Here is a 15317-nt window from a genome sequence, read left to right as displayed (position 1 = left end):
TTCTCCATCCCTTACCCCACACTGGCCCATAAGGCACATAAATCGTTATGAAATTAGCTCATCCAAAACTTCCCAGCAATGAACTAAACTTTAGCAACATCACGTAGTACACTTAAAACTTCCAACATCAAACCCTTCTTTCAACAAAACACAAGTTTTCAACGAGCAAATGGAACCACAGTAGAGTGTCTTCCCCTCATTAAACATTTCTTGTACCTCTCAACTGCAGCCTCCCACCCCTCAAAACAATTCTTTCTGGAACTAAAATTATCAAACTTTATTAAGTATCATTTCCTCACTAGAAACCATGTTTGGGCTTGAGATTAAATAACAAGAATTCTTTAAAACTACATTATTTTTAAAAAAGGAAATAATGACCAAGGGAAAAAGAATCTCAGATTTTTCCAATACAACATAAAGATGACAGCATGAGATAATACTGAAGCCCTCCAGGAAGAAAGACCAACACACGAATCATAAAGGGCTCTATTTATACTCCAAGTGACGCTCACAACTAAATAAAAATGTGTTTCTGTTTCCACAAATCTACTTAAATTTCACATGTTCTCCGCACTTAGCCATCATCACATGGGAAGAAGTCACGGAGTTTCACAGTAGATGTGGAAATGGAAGGTTTTATTAATTGCTCCTCTTGTACCAAAACCTAACTAAAAACAGAACAAAAACAGTCCAGGAGAAGTTTCTAATGCATGTAGGGGGGCTGAAGGAAGGCTGGTTATTCCAAAATTAAAGAAGCCACCAGAAAGAACTTAATCTCTCCAGCCATCATCTATGCCACTTCTTTATGCCTTTTAAGGGTATGTTAGAAATGCACCAGAAGATGGCTGGGAAAACCCGTTTGGATGATACACCGGAAGCAGCAATAGCTGGTTCCACTGTTAGTGTTTGGGCTTGGAGATCCACTTGATGTTAGCTATGAAGGTGCCAACACCACTCTCGGCTCAGATGACGTCAACAGCATCATTTGGGTTTTATGATTGTATTCACTCAATGCCCAGCCAGGATTCCTTTTATACTCAAGAAAACTCAAACAATTAACTGAGGCTCAAGGCATTCCCACCCAAGGAAGAAACTGGAAGTGGGGCAGAAAGGCTGAAGGGTTCAGCCATATATAACTAGCAAACATGGGAATCCCCATTCATCCACAGGGTGGTGTCACGGCTGTACCACAGGAAGGAAATGACTTTTGTGGATGTGGCCCTCATCTTTCTGTTCTTCCCAGCCCCGCTGACCACCTACCCCACATCAGAGGAACAGAGCCCAAGGACTGGACGACCCCTAGAATGGGTCCTGAGGGGAAGGGGTCATGGTGTCCTAGCTGCACATGGCTCTGAATGAGCAAGGTGACTTGATTCTACCATTTCTGTTTCACTCTATTTTCATTTTTTAAAACAAGAATTGTGGTTGGAGGTGGAGTGTGGTGGCTCATGCCTGTAACCCCAGCACTTTGGGAGGCCGAGGTAGGTGGATTACTTGAGTTCGAGACCAGCCTGAGCAACATGGCAAAACCCCTGTCTCTACAAAAAATGCAAAAAATTAGGCAGGCATGGTGGTGCGCGCCTGTAGTCCCAGGTACTTGGGAGGCTAAGGGAGGATGGCTTGAGCCGGGCAGGCGGAGGTTGCAGTGAGCCAAGATTGCACCACTGCATTCCAGCCTGGGCAATAAGCCAGATCCTGTCTCAAAAACAAATTATGGTCGGGACCTCCATGCTTGGCTGAGGCAGGCATAGCACGCCTGTCATGCTCCATGGAGTCTTCCCCCTCACTCTCTTCCCACCTCAACCTCTCCATCAGGACTCTTCTAAGCAAAAAGTGAGCCCGGGGGAATGTTTCCTGACCACCCACCTCACACTGTTGTAACTGAAATCCTTCATAACAAAATGAAGATCCCAACATTGACATATAAATTATTCATCAAAAGCCTGGTTTTCTCTTATTAAAGAAAAAAATATACCAAGACTCCTCATTCACAGGAAGTGCATCTGCAGGAAAGTTATGAGTGTTTCTATTAAAAGGCTGCTCCAGGCCAAGGCCAAATTCATCCTTTTCTCCTCTCAGCTCCCCTAGCCCTGTGTACCCAGCTGCGAGAAGGCGCTGGCTCACATCTTGTCATTACCAGCTATGTCCTCCCTGGAGGATGAGGCCCTTGAGGACAAGGATGGTGACCTGCTTACCCCTGTGTCCCTGGAGACCAGCAGCATCCAGGGAAGAATTAAAGCCACCTGAAGCTCCACTGGCTCCAGGCTGCTGGCCAGTGAGCTTTCCCGGGGGTACAGCCGAGCCCTTCATGGCTTCTTCTGAGAATCATCAGTTCCAAAAGCATCCTTTTACTTGACTCCAGGTTTTGTTTCTTGAGACTGATTTTCAGAAAGTCTAAAATTAGCGCCCTAAAATTCAATTATGAAAATCTTGACCTATTATCAGAATAATAAATGTTTTCAGTTGTAATGACTTGTTTCCACAGTGCTCAAAGCATTTTGCAGGTAGCTCCATTTTTGGCAAGCAGATACTCCAGGGTGGATGATGCACAGCCATGCAGCCATGCATCTGTAGCCATCCTTTTTCACCCGGCTCACTGTCTCCCTTCGACCAGGATGACCTGGGCATTCAACAAAACAGTCAAAGAGTAAGAGCATTGAGTATTGAGTCCCCAGTCAACACAAACTGGGCGTGGGTCCTGTCTCAGAGCTCTCTGCTTATAACACCTTGGGCAGAGCTGCTTTCCTTTCACAGTCGCAGTTTCTTCATGGGTGTATAACAGCATACACTTCACAGGGCTGTGGTGAGGACTAGCAGAGACAACTTGGGTAAAGAGTTTAGAATGGTGCCTGGGTATAGTCAGCACTCAGGAAACACTAGTTGCCATCATTGATGTTATTTTTGTGACTCTCACTACCTTTATTTACCCTTAAATAGGAGACAGCAGAGAAAGGCAAAGTTACACAGCAGCCTGAACAAAACACTAGTAGGTGAGCGCCTGGTGGAATATGCTGTTAAACGCCCGCTGAAGGTCAACCGGTGATCTGGGACTCCTCCTCCTTGCAGCACTCTGCAGCCCCCAAACCAGAAAATAGGACAATCCAGAATCTGCTACTGCCAAGCAGGTGCCCTAGGGTGAGTGGCACCAGCAGCACAGGGCAGAGGCACCTTGGGGTGAGAAGCAGCTGTGGTCGTGTAAACTTCCTCACCACCAAGATGCTCACCAATGGACATCATTTTATCATCAAACACTGAAATGCAACTGTGTATAGCTGCTCCCACCCTATTACCCTTGGCTCAAGGGGCCTTTAGCAAAGCTACCTCCAAGGAAATATATTCTGTACACAAATGAAAAAGACCCTTGAAAGCAATTCCAGGGCAGGGTCTTCTGGAATGTTCTGAGAATGAGTTCCAGCTCCAGAAGTCTGGGTGAAGTTGTTCTGATCCTGCTGGAGCCCCAGTCCCAACATGGACCTGCTCTCTCAGTGTGACCTCAGACTTTCACCATCCGGAAGGGTTGAGCACAGCCCCACCCAAAGAAACCCCCCTTCTGCAAAGCAGGAACACAGCTGCGGCGCCTGTGACCTTAAGTGGTTTGCATAGTCAATATTCCCCACTCTGACGGGAAATGGCTGTGAAACGGCAAGGAACTTTCCAAAGGCTCAATAAGAAATCAACTGTGGGGCTAAAAGGAGACAACTCAGGAAGTTTAGGAAAAGGTAACCACATCCCAGTGGGAGTTCAACAGCTTTATAGCTTATTGGTTAAAGCCATAAGTTTTAATTTCAGATTGGATCTTAATGTAACAATCCTTGGCTGCAAGACCTGCATGAATATGGAATAACAGGAAAGAATAATAGGAAAAAAATCAGCAAAGGTGACTCTTGGGACTGATATTTTATTACACCACACTTGATCCTAACCCAAAGGTCAGAAAGCAATAGGATTTTACTCTCTACTTAACCTGGAGCGTCTCCAACCATTATTTAAAGTTGGACGTTCTGAAGATATGGAGCTGATTCAAAAATAAAGGAGGGTTTATTTTGGTGGGGAGTGGCAAATAAAAAGGAAATACACTATTAACAGTCTTAAAAGAAATATCTACCCTATGAAGAATATCAGGACCAAAAATAAACTTCACATAAATGTAAAATAAACTTTTACAACCAATCTTCTCCTGGTGTGGATTTTTTTTCTTCCCATCCGACTTAAACATAAGCAAGACAGGACATTGACTGGGATGAACTTTTCCCTTTTTAGATAGTATATGGGACTTTAAAGGCCTAAGCTAAAAATAAATAAATCTTTAAAGGGTCAAATTTTCAAAGGGATGAGAACATAATATGGAGTCCTAGGCTTCCCATGTGAAGTGATTATCCAGAAGAGCCACTAGATTGGTGCCCTGCTCATTCTGCCTAGCTCAGAGACAGATGGAATATTTGTAGGGTGAATGCATGACCCAGCATCCCTTGTCCTTGTCCACTCCCGCCATTGTGTCCACACTGACCTAAGCCTCTACTCAGAATTTTCACAGGTGGCTCCCCGTACCTGGCACACATGGCTCATATTCTCTTCTTTCAATGTAAAAATACATTTCCTTCCTTGAAGCTATTGCTAGATCATAGAAGTGCCAGGCACCTTCACTGCACTCTCAGAAATCTCACTAGGAATCAGGTTGCCATGCTCTGAGGAAACCCAAGTCAGCCCAGGCAGAGAGACCACAAAGAGAGGCCACACGTAGGTGTTCTGGCTGACAACCCATCTGAGGTCCCTGTCCCAACCATGCACCTGTGGGACATGTGGGCAAAGACACCCCAGGTGGCTCTAGCTCCTGCGGTTGAATCTCCCCTGCTGAGGCCTCGGATGTCATGGAACACTGAGTATTAATAACCCACAGAATCCACGAGCAAAGTAAAATGATTATTTCACAGCCCCAAGTTTTGGAGTAATTTGTTACAGAGCTAGAGTAACTGGGACATCAACTCTCAATAAACAGAATCATAAATCTGAATGAGAGCCCAAAGTGAAAAACCAGCCAGGTGTTTAAACATACTGGGAACAAGGTGGTCCCTGAAGCAGCAGATGAAGTTAAAATCCCAGTTCTGAGTGTTACGGTTCTTTTAGAATTTGTCTAGCAGGTTTTCTGGTCTTTACCAGAAAAGTCTCCCCTGCCCCTCCACAAAAAAATCCCAGCTCTGTCATTAATCGCCTGTGGAGCCTCGGCCAGTTACTTCTCTGAAGTCTCCACTGTACAAACTGTAAAATGGGACTAACAGAAGCTAATGAGACCACTGCAGGGATTAAATGGGACAGTTTACGTAAAGTGTGAGGCCAGGTATGTAAGGTATTGTTATTAACATCACATGTGAGGTCTTATCAAAGTCATATACATCTTCATTTTACAGACATGATTTATGACTCCATTATGCTTTTCAGGCTTATTGGAAAATTAGAGTGAGAGGTGATGATGAAAGCAGTAACAAGTAAAAAATTAAACGAGGCTTAAAGAATTTTAGGGGGGGCGGAGCAAGATGGCTGAATAGGAACAGCTCCAGTCTCCAACTCCCAGCGTGAGTGACACAGAAGACCGGTGATTTCTGCATTTTCAACTGAGGTACTGGGGTCATCTCTCTAGGGAGTGCCGGACAATCGGTGCTGGTCAGCTGCTGCAGCCTGACCAGCGTGAGCTGAAGCAGGGCGAGGCATCGCCTCACCTGGAAGCGCAAGGGGGAAGGAAATCCGTTTTCCTAGCCAGGGGAACTGAGACACATAACACCTGGAAAATCGGGTAACTCCCACCCCAATACTGCGCTTTAAGGAAACAGGCACACCAGGAGAATATATCCCACACCTGGCCGGGAGGGTCCCACGCCCACGGAGCCTCCCTCACTGCTAACACAGCAGTCTGCGGCGATCTATCCGCAAGGTAGCAGCGAGGCTCGGGGAGGGGCGCCCGCCATTGCTGAGGCTTAAGTAGGTAAACAAAGCCGCTGGGAAGCTCGAACTGGGTGCAGCTCACAGCAGCTCAAGGAAACCTGCCTGTCTCTGTAGACTCCACCTCTGGGGACAGCCCACAGCTGAGGTCCAATAGGGAAAGCAGCGGGGGCCGGTGCAGAGGCAAACGACTCTGTCTGACAGCTTTGGGGAGAGCCGTGGATCTCCCAACGCGGAGGTTGAGATCCCAGAACGGACAGACTGCCTGCTCAGGTGGGTCCCTGACCCCTGAGTAGCCTAGCTGGGAGACATCCCCCACTAGGGGCAGTCTGACACCCCACACCTCACAGGGTGGAGTCATCCCTGAGAGGAAACTTCCAAAGGAAGAATCAGACAGGTACACTCGCTGTTCAGCAATATTCTATCTTCTGCAACCTCTGCTGCTGATACCCAGGCAAACAGGGTCTGGAGTGGACCTCAAGCAATCTCCAACAGACCAACAGACAGTCCTTCTGACTGTCAGACGGAAAACTATCAAACAGGAAGGACACCTACACCAAAACCCCATCAGTACGTCACCGTCATCAAAGACCAGAGACAGATAAAACCACAAAGATGGGGAAGAAGCAGGGCAGAAAAGCTGGAAATTCAAAAAATAAGAGCACATCTCCCCCTGCAAAGGAGCGCAGCCCATCGCCAGCAACGGATCAAAGCTGGTCAGAGAATGACTTTGACGAGATGAGAGAAGAAGGCTTCAGTCCATCAAACTTCTCAGAGCTAAAGGAGGAATTACGTACCCAGCGCAAAGAAACTAAAAATCTTGAAAAAAGAGTGGAAGAATTGACAGCTAGACTAATTAATGCAGAGAAGATCATAAACGAAATGACAGAGATGAAAACCATGACACGAGAAATACGTGACAAATGCACAAGCTTCAGTAACCGACTCGATCAACTGGAAGAAAGAGTATCAGCGATTGAGGATCAAATGAATGAAATGAAGCGAGAAGAGAAACCAAAAGAAAAAAGAAGAAAAAGAAATGAACAAAGCCTGCAAGAAGTATGGGATTATGTAAAAAGACCAAATCTACGTCTGATTGGGGTGCCTGAAAGTGAGGGGAAAATGGAACCAAGTTGGAAAACACTCCTCAGGATATCATCCAGGAGAACTTCCCCAACCTAGTAGGGCAGGCCAACATTCAAATTCAGGAAATACAGAGAACGCCACAAAGATACTCCTCCAGAAGAGCAACTCCAAGACATATAATTGCCAGATTCACCAAAGTTGAAATGAAGGAAAAAATCTTAAGGGCAGCCAGAGAGAAAGGTCGGGTTACCCACAAAGGGAAGCCCATCAGACTAACAGCAGATCTCTTGGCAGAAACTCTACAAGCCAGAAGAGAGTGGGGGCCAATATTCAACGTTCTTAAAGAAAAGAATTTTCAACCAGAATTTCATATCCAGCCAAACTAAGTTTCATCAGTGAAGGAGAAATAAAATCCTTTACAGATAAGCAAATGCTTAGAGATTTTGTCACCACCAGGCCTGCCTTACAAGAGACCCTGAAGGAAGCCCTAAACATGGAAAGGAACAACCGGTACCAGCCATTGCAAAAACATGCCAAAATGTAAAGACCATCGAGGCTAGGAAGAAACTGCATCAACTAATGAGCAAAATAACCAGTTAATATCATAATGACAGGATCAAGTTCACACATAACAATATTAACCTTAAATGTCAATGGACTAAATGCTCCAATTAAAAGACACAGACTGGCAAACTGGATAAAGAGTCAAGACCCATCAGTCTGCTGTATTCAGGAGACCCATCTCACATGCAGAGACATACATAGGCTCAAAATAAAGGGATGGAGGAAGATCTACCAAGCAAATGGAGAACAAAAAAAGCAGGGGTTGCAATCCTAGTCTCTGATAAAACAGACTTAAACCATCAAAGATCAAAAGAGACAAAGAAGGCCATTACATAATGGTAAAGGGATCAATTCAACAGGAAGAGCTAACTCTCCTAAATATATATGCACCCAATACAGGAGCACCCAATTCATAAAGCAAGTCCTTAGAGACCTACAAAGAGACTTAGACTCCCATACAATAATAATGGGAGATTTCAACACTCCACTGTCAACATTAGACAGATCAACGAGACAGAAAGTTAACAAGGATATCCAGGAATTGAACTCATCTCTGCACCAAGCGGACCTAATAGACATCTATAGAACTCTCCACCCCAAATCAACAGAATATACATTCTTCTCAGCACCACATCACACTTATTCCAAAATTGACCACATAATTGGAAGTAAAGCACTCCTCAGCAAATGTACAAGAACAGAAATATAACAAACTGTCTCTCAGACCACAGTGCAATCAAACTAGAACTCAGGACTAAGAAACTCAATCAAAACCGCTCAACTACATGGAAACTGAACAACCTGCTCCTGAATGACTACTGGGTACATAACGAAATGAAAGCAGAAATAAAGATGTTCTTTGAAACCAATGAGACAAAGATACAACATACCAGAATCTCTGGGACACATTTAAAGCAGTGTGTGAGGGAAATTTATAGCACTAAATGCCCACAAGAGAAAGCAGGAAAGATCTAAAATTGACACTTTAACATCACAATTAAAAGAACTAGAGAACAAGAGCAAACACATTCAAAAGCTAGCAGAAGGCAAGAAATAACTAAGATCAGAGCAGAACTGAAGGAGAGAGAGTCACAAAAAACCCTCCAAAAAATCAATGAATCCAGGAGTTGGTTTTTGAAAAGATCAACAAAATTGACAGACCGCTAGCAAGACTAATAAAGAAGAAAAGAGAGAAGAATCAAATAGACGCAATAAAAAATGATAAAGGGGATATCACCACCGACCCCACAGAAATACAAACAACCATCAGAGAATACTATAAATGCCTCTACGCAAATCAACTAGAAAATCTAGAAGAAATGGATAATTTCCTGGACACTTACACTCTCCCAAGACTGAACCAGGAAGAAGTTGAATCCCTGAATAGACCAATAACAGGCTCTGAAATTGAGGCAATAATTAATAGCCTACCAACCAAAAAAAGTCCAGGACCAGATGGATTCACAGCTGAATTCTACCAGAGGTACAAGGAGGAGCTGGTACCATTCCTTCTGAAACTATTCCAATCAATAGAAAAAGAGGGAATCCTCCCTAACTCATTTTATGAGGCCAACATCATCCTGATACCAAAGCCTGGCAGAGACACAACAAAAAAAGAGAATTTTAGACCAATATCCCTGATGAACATCGATGCAAAAATTCTCAATAAAATACTGGCAAACCGGATTCAGCAGCACATCAAAAAGCTTATCCACCATGATCAAGTGGGCTTCATCCCTGGGATGCAAGGCTGGTTCAACATTCGCAAATCAATAAACGTAATCCAGCATATAAACAGAACCAAAGACAAGAACCACATGATTATCTCAATAGATGCAGAAAAGGCTTTTGACAAAATTCAACAGCCCTTTATGCTAAAAACGCTCAATAAATTCGGTATTGATGGAACGTACCTCAAAATAATAAGAGCTATTTACGACAAACCCACAGCTAATATCATACTGAATGGGCAAAAACTGGAAAAATTCCCTTTGAAAACTGGCACAAGACAGGGATGCCCTCTCTCACCACTCCTATTCAACATAGTGTTGGAAGTTCTGGCTAGGGCAATCAGGCAAGAGAAAGAAATAAAGGGTATCCAGTTAGGAAAAGAAGAAGTCAAATTGTCCCTGTTTGCAGATGACATGATTGTATATTTAGAAAACCCCATCGTCTCAGCCCAAAATCTCCTTAAGCTGATAAGCAACTTCAGCAAAGTCTCAGGATACAAAATTAATGTGCAAAAATCACAAGCATTCTTATACACCAGTAACAGACAAGCAGAGAGCCAAATCAGGAATGAACTTCCATTCACAATTGCTTCAAAGAGAATAAAATACCTAGGAATCCAGCTTACAAGGGATGTAAAGGACCTCTTCAAGGAGAACTACAAACCACTGCTCAGTGAAATAAAAGAGGACACAAACAAATGGAAGAACATACCATGCTCATGGATAGGAAGAATCAATATCATGAAAATGGCCATACTGCCCAAGGTTATTTATAGATTCAATGCCATCCCCATCAAGCTACCAATGACTTTCTTCACAGAATTGGAAAAAACTGCTTTAAAGTTCATATGGAACCAAAAAAGAGCCCGCATTGCCAAGACAATCCTAGGTCAAAAGGACAAAGCTGGAGGCGTCACGCTACCTGACTTCAAACTATACTACAAGGCTACAGTAACCAAAACAGCATGGTATTGGTACCACAACAGAGAAATAGACCAATGGAACAGAACAGAGTCCTCAGAAATAATACCACACATCTACAGCCATCTGATCTTTGACAAACCTGACAAAAACAAGAAATGGAGAAAGGATTCCCTATTTAATAAATGGTGCTGGGAAAATTGGCTAGCCATAAGTAGAAAGCTGAAACTTTCCTTACCCCTTATATGAAAATTAATTCAAGATGGATTAGAGACTTAAATGTTAGACCTAATACCATAAAAACCCTAGAAGAAAATCTAGGTAGTACCATTCAGGACATAGGCATGGGCAAGGACTTCATGTCTAAAACACCAAAAGCAACGGCAGCAAAAGCCAAAATTGACAAATGGGATCTCATTAAACTAAAGAGCTTTTGCACAGCAAAAGAAACTACCATCAGAGTGAACAGGCAACCTACAGAATGGGAGAAAATTTTTGCAACCTACTCATCTGACAAAGGGCTAATATCCAGAATCTACAAAGAACTCAAACAAATATACAAGAAAAAAACAAACAACCCCATCAAAAAGTGGGGAAAGGATATGAACAGACATTTCTCAAAAGAAGACATCCATACAGCCAACAGACACATGAAAAAATGCTCGTCATCACTCGCCATCAGAGAAATGCAAATCAAAACCACAATGAGATACCATCTCACACCAGTTAGAATGGCAATCATTAAGAAGTCAGGAAACAATAGATGTTGGAGAGGATGTGGAGAAATAGGAACACTTTTACACTGTTGGTGGGATTGTAAACTAGTTCAACCATTATGGAAAACAGTATGGCGATTCCTCAAGGATCTAGAACTAGATGTACCATATGACCCAGCCATCCCACTACTGGGTATATACCCAAGGATTATAAATTACTCTACTACAAAGACACATGCACACGTATGTTTATTGCAGCACTATTTACAATAGCAAAGACTTGGAATCAACCCAAATGTCCATCTGTGACAGACTGGATTAAGAAAATGTGGCACATATACACCATGGAATACTATGCAGCCATCAAAAAGGATGAGTTTGCGTCCTTTGTAGGGACATGGATGCAGCTGGAAACCATCATTCTTAGCAAACTATCACAAGAACAGAAAACCAAACACTGCATGTTCTCACTCATAGGTGGGAACTGAACAATGAGATCACTTGGACTCGGGAAGGGGAACATCACACACTGGGGCCTATCAGGGGAGGGGGGAGGAGGGAGGGATTGCATTGCGGAGTTATACATGATATAAACGTTATGCACATGTACCCTAGAACTTAAAGTATAATAAAAAAATAAATAAATAAAAATTAATTAATTAATTAATTAATTAAATAAAATAAAATAAGAAACTTTCTATTTAAAAAAAAAAAAAAGAATTTTAGAACTACACCATTTTCCTCCCTACAGCTGATTTTCTCTAGAATGTACACTACTGTTAGCATCTACAAAACATAACCTTGAGTAGGTAGGAAAACTAAGGATTATATTCCTTAAAAAATATATACACAAATATCACACTTTACAGTAATGAGATGTCTTTGGATGTCTCAGTCTTACAGTAAGAACTAAAATGTACTGCCTTCTTTCTGTAAGTGATGGGTCCATTTCTAATTGCATGAGCTGTATGATCTTATTTGGTCCTTACAGCAATCCTACTAAATATGTTCTAGTATTATCCCAACTTTACAGGTGAGGAGACTGAAGTACAGGGCGGTCACATCACTGGCTTAAGATCACACAGTGATGAAGTGACAAAACAAGGATTCCCAATCCAGGGATTCCAAATCCAGGCCATGCTCCTAACCACCCCTTCCTAAGGTCATTTTCTTAGGCCTTCCTAAGGTCATTTTCTTGAGGGTAAAATGTGAACTCCCATTCTGTTCATTTCCTATCTAATTGTTGGGAACTTAAAAAGTACTCTTAATAATAATCCTGCCACTCAAGCTCCCTCGAAGAAACACAAGGGAAAGAAAGAAAAGACTTTCACCAGAACACAGGAAAAAAACAATGCTTTCCGTTGTCTCTAACACACTTGGTGTGTGAAGGACACACGTCCATCCTCAGAGACCCCCGGGCATGTTTACAGGGCAGGATCCAGGAGGTGGCAGCTCAATGTTAATGGTCCATGTCACATGTCTTGGATTCTGCTGAAATCCCGAGACAAAACTCAACAGGCTACCAAAATAATTTACAAAATCCCCATGATCCTCAGTAGCCCAGAATTCACAGAGCAGACAGTTCAGTTTCCTTCTTTCTTTAACCAAAAATGCAGGGTCATAAGCTGTCTTTTGGAATTTCTGAGACTGACAGCAAGCAGAAGGGCAGGATGAATAAAGGATGACAGGTCCTCAGATGGTGAGACATGACGGACAAGGACTCCTCCCTTCCATGCTCCCCTGCCACCTTCCAGCCCCAAGTATCTCCTTGCCTTCCTAGTGCCTAGGAAAGCAGAAAGCAGATTCCCTCCCCAGGATCCAGACCTCCTTTGTGGTCTAGATTACTGTATCTCAGAGTGTGGTCCCAGGACCAGCAGCATCAGTATCTCCAGAAAGTGCTTAGAAATGCACTCCTAGCCCCAGACCCAGACCCACTGAATCAGAAACGCTGGGGTGAGGCCAAGTAATTTGTGCTTTAGCAAGTCCTCCAGGTGATCCTGATACCTGCAGAACTTTAAGAACCACTGGTCTCAAATGAAAGCCACAGGCCTGAATGATGGGACCACAAGAGGGCTCTAGTTCATCGTGTCCAGCCCCACTTTCAGCTAATGTCCAGACAGCGTGTCTGGCCACTTGAATCACTTCCTACTCAATACCTACCCAAGACGGCCCAGCCTTTTTGTCCAGTTGTCTTATCTTAATCATCATTTCATTTATTAAACATAAACCACGGGCAGCACAGGTGTAGTTTTGTGAGACTCTGAGTTTCCCATAAGCACAGCTCAGATTTTGCACTCTCTCTCCATCTCTTGGACAACCAGTGTGTGATACGCTGCCTCCAGTAGACCTCCCTGCCCTGAGTTGGACCCTAGCCTGGGAACAACAACTCTGGGCATGCAGTATTGCTATGCAATCCCTCCTGTCCCGCAAAAGGGCCTCTGCTGAGATGCCTCCCATAAGGGACTATCCAGTGGACCTGTTCTTCTCTTCTAAATTACCACTCCTAAAGTGAAAGTTCCTTCTCAGAAAAAGTGGATCATATGTTTCTGGCCTGATGGGCCTCAGTGTCTTAAGCAATTGGAGAATGGCAGGCTTAATTTATAAAAGGCCCACTGTTCCTGGATATATTTCTACCATGCAATACAAACAGCCTCATCTGAGCCCTGATTTAGAACCCTGAATTTGGGCTTTTTATTTCTGTATGTCTCTCATCAGTAGGTTCTCATAACTTGGATTCTCATCCAGCTCTACTTCTGTACTATTTTTTCTAATGTTTTCTCATCTCTCTACTCCCTGCAGTTATTCTATCCCAATATTATTTTCCTTCTGCAGTTAAAAAGAAAAAGGATTAAAATAAGAATCTCTGTATTTCTGGAAACTCTCACATGTCAAAGTTTGCCACAGTGAAAGGTGCAAATGTTCCCAGTGGTCCTCACCCAGGTCAAGTACAGAAGTAGATCCTCCTCCTCTGGGAATCCCACATACTCTTTTATTAGATGAATAATGAAATACTCTCAAGTGAGTCTGACAGATGAGACCAGTGGGCAACACACTGGAAAAGGAAGCCACCTGCTAGACAGAGGCAACCCAAATCCATCCACTTCCAGCAATATCAAGCCTATCTGTTGTTCAAAATAAACCTATAAGACAACCTGGTCCCCAAACTCCTCTTTGCAATTAATGACTGCATTATTCCCCCACTTCTCTCCCAAAGGGTCCCACCCAGCTGAGATACAATTCATGAATCTTTTGGACACTCAAAATTTAAGAATAGCAACAACTAGAATAACCCACAGGACTCTAAAGCTGTCCAGCAAAAGCTGCCAACCACTTGAGAGGTGCATCCTACTGGGTCTTTGCTGCATCCATGAGAAGTCAGGCAAGGTCAGGGGTGGCCAAACCCAGGGCAGAAATGCCGGGGCTCTGAGGGACCAAGGCAGCTGCTTTGGTGTGTGGCAAAAATCACTGACCAACCCTACCTATTTCAGGGGAGCTGGGCTCTCACAGTTGTATGATCTTCAAATAGTTTAAAACCTCCCACTAACATTATTCAATGATATGCATTCTCAAAGCAGCTGCAGAAGTACACGTTGCATATCCCTTAATTGAAATGTGAGGGACCGGAAGTCTTTCAGATTTTAGATTTTTTCAGATTTTGAAATATCTCCATATAATAAAGAGATATTTTGAGGATGGGACTCAAAGCTAAGCTTGATATTCATTTATGTTTACACACACCTTCTACACATAGCCTATAAAGGTAATTTTATACAAATTTGAAATAATTTTGGGCATGAAATAAAGTTTTGACTGTGACTCATCACATGAGGTAAGGTGTAGAATTTCCACTTGTGGTGTCATGTCAGCACTCAAAAAGTTTCAGATTTTGGGGCATTTCAGATTTCAGATTTTCAGATTAAGGATGCTCAATCTGTACCAACATTCTGCCAACAGCAAAGTAAGCTGGTGGCCAAGTCTAATTCAGCTTCATTCTCAGCCATCACTTTGCACCCAGAAACCTATAGTCTTTCATACCAAGGTTTATCAATATCTCCTTTACATATAAAGGCCATGCCACAGGACCTTTGCATGTGCTATTTCCGATCCCTGGAATGTTCTCTCCTTCCCTCAACTCTAACCACATGATATGGTTTGGCTGTGTCCCCACCCAAATCTCATCTTGAACTGTAGCTTCCACAACTCTCACTATCATGGGAGGGACCCAGTGGGAGGTAACTGAATCATGGGGACAGATCTTTCCTGTGCTGTCCTCATGACAGTGAGTAAGTCTCATGAGATCTAATAGTTTTATAATGAGGAGTTCCCCTGCACAAGTTCTCTCTCTTGCCTGCTGCCATCCATGTAA

At 43.2% G+C, this 15317-nt stretch overlaps 1 protein-coding gene and 1 non-coding gene across 4 annotated transcripts in view; one reads left to right on the top strand and one right to left on the bottom strand.

The window, feature by feature from the left end:
- The window catches only part of ITGA9 (integrin subunit alpha 9), a 422798-nt gene that overhangs the window by 279228 nt on the left and 128253 nt on the right, over positions 1–15317 (bottom strand). The window lies entirely within an intron of this gene.
- Positions 5105–5167, top strand: LOC117084659. Its single transcript, XR_004437571.1, has one exon. It is a non-coding gene; the product is annotated as a U7 small nuclear RNA (small nuclear RNA).

The sequence above is a fragment of the Trachypithecus francoisi genome, unplaced genomic scaffold, assembly GCF_009764315.1.
Source record: "Trachypithecus francoisi isolate TF-2019V2 unplaced genomic scaffold, Tfra_2.0 Lachesis_group0, whole genome shotgun sequence".
In the NCBI taxonomy this organism is placed as follows: Eukaryota; Metazoa; Chordata; class Mammalia; order Primates; family Cercopithecidae; genus Trachypithecus; species Trachypithecus francoisi.
Note: the sequence above shows the minus strand (reverse complement) of the source record. Positions and strands in the feature narration are given on the sequence as shown.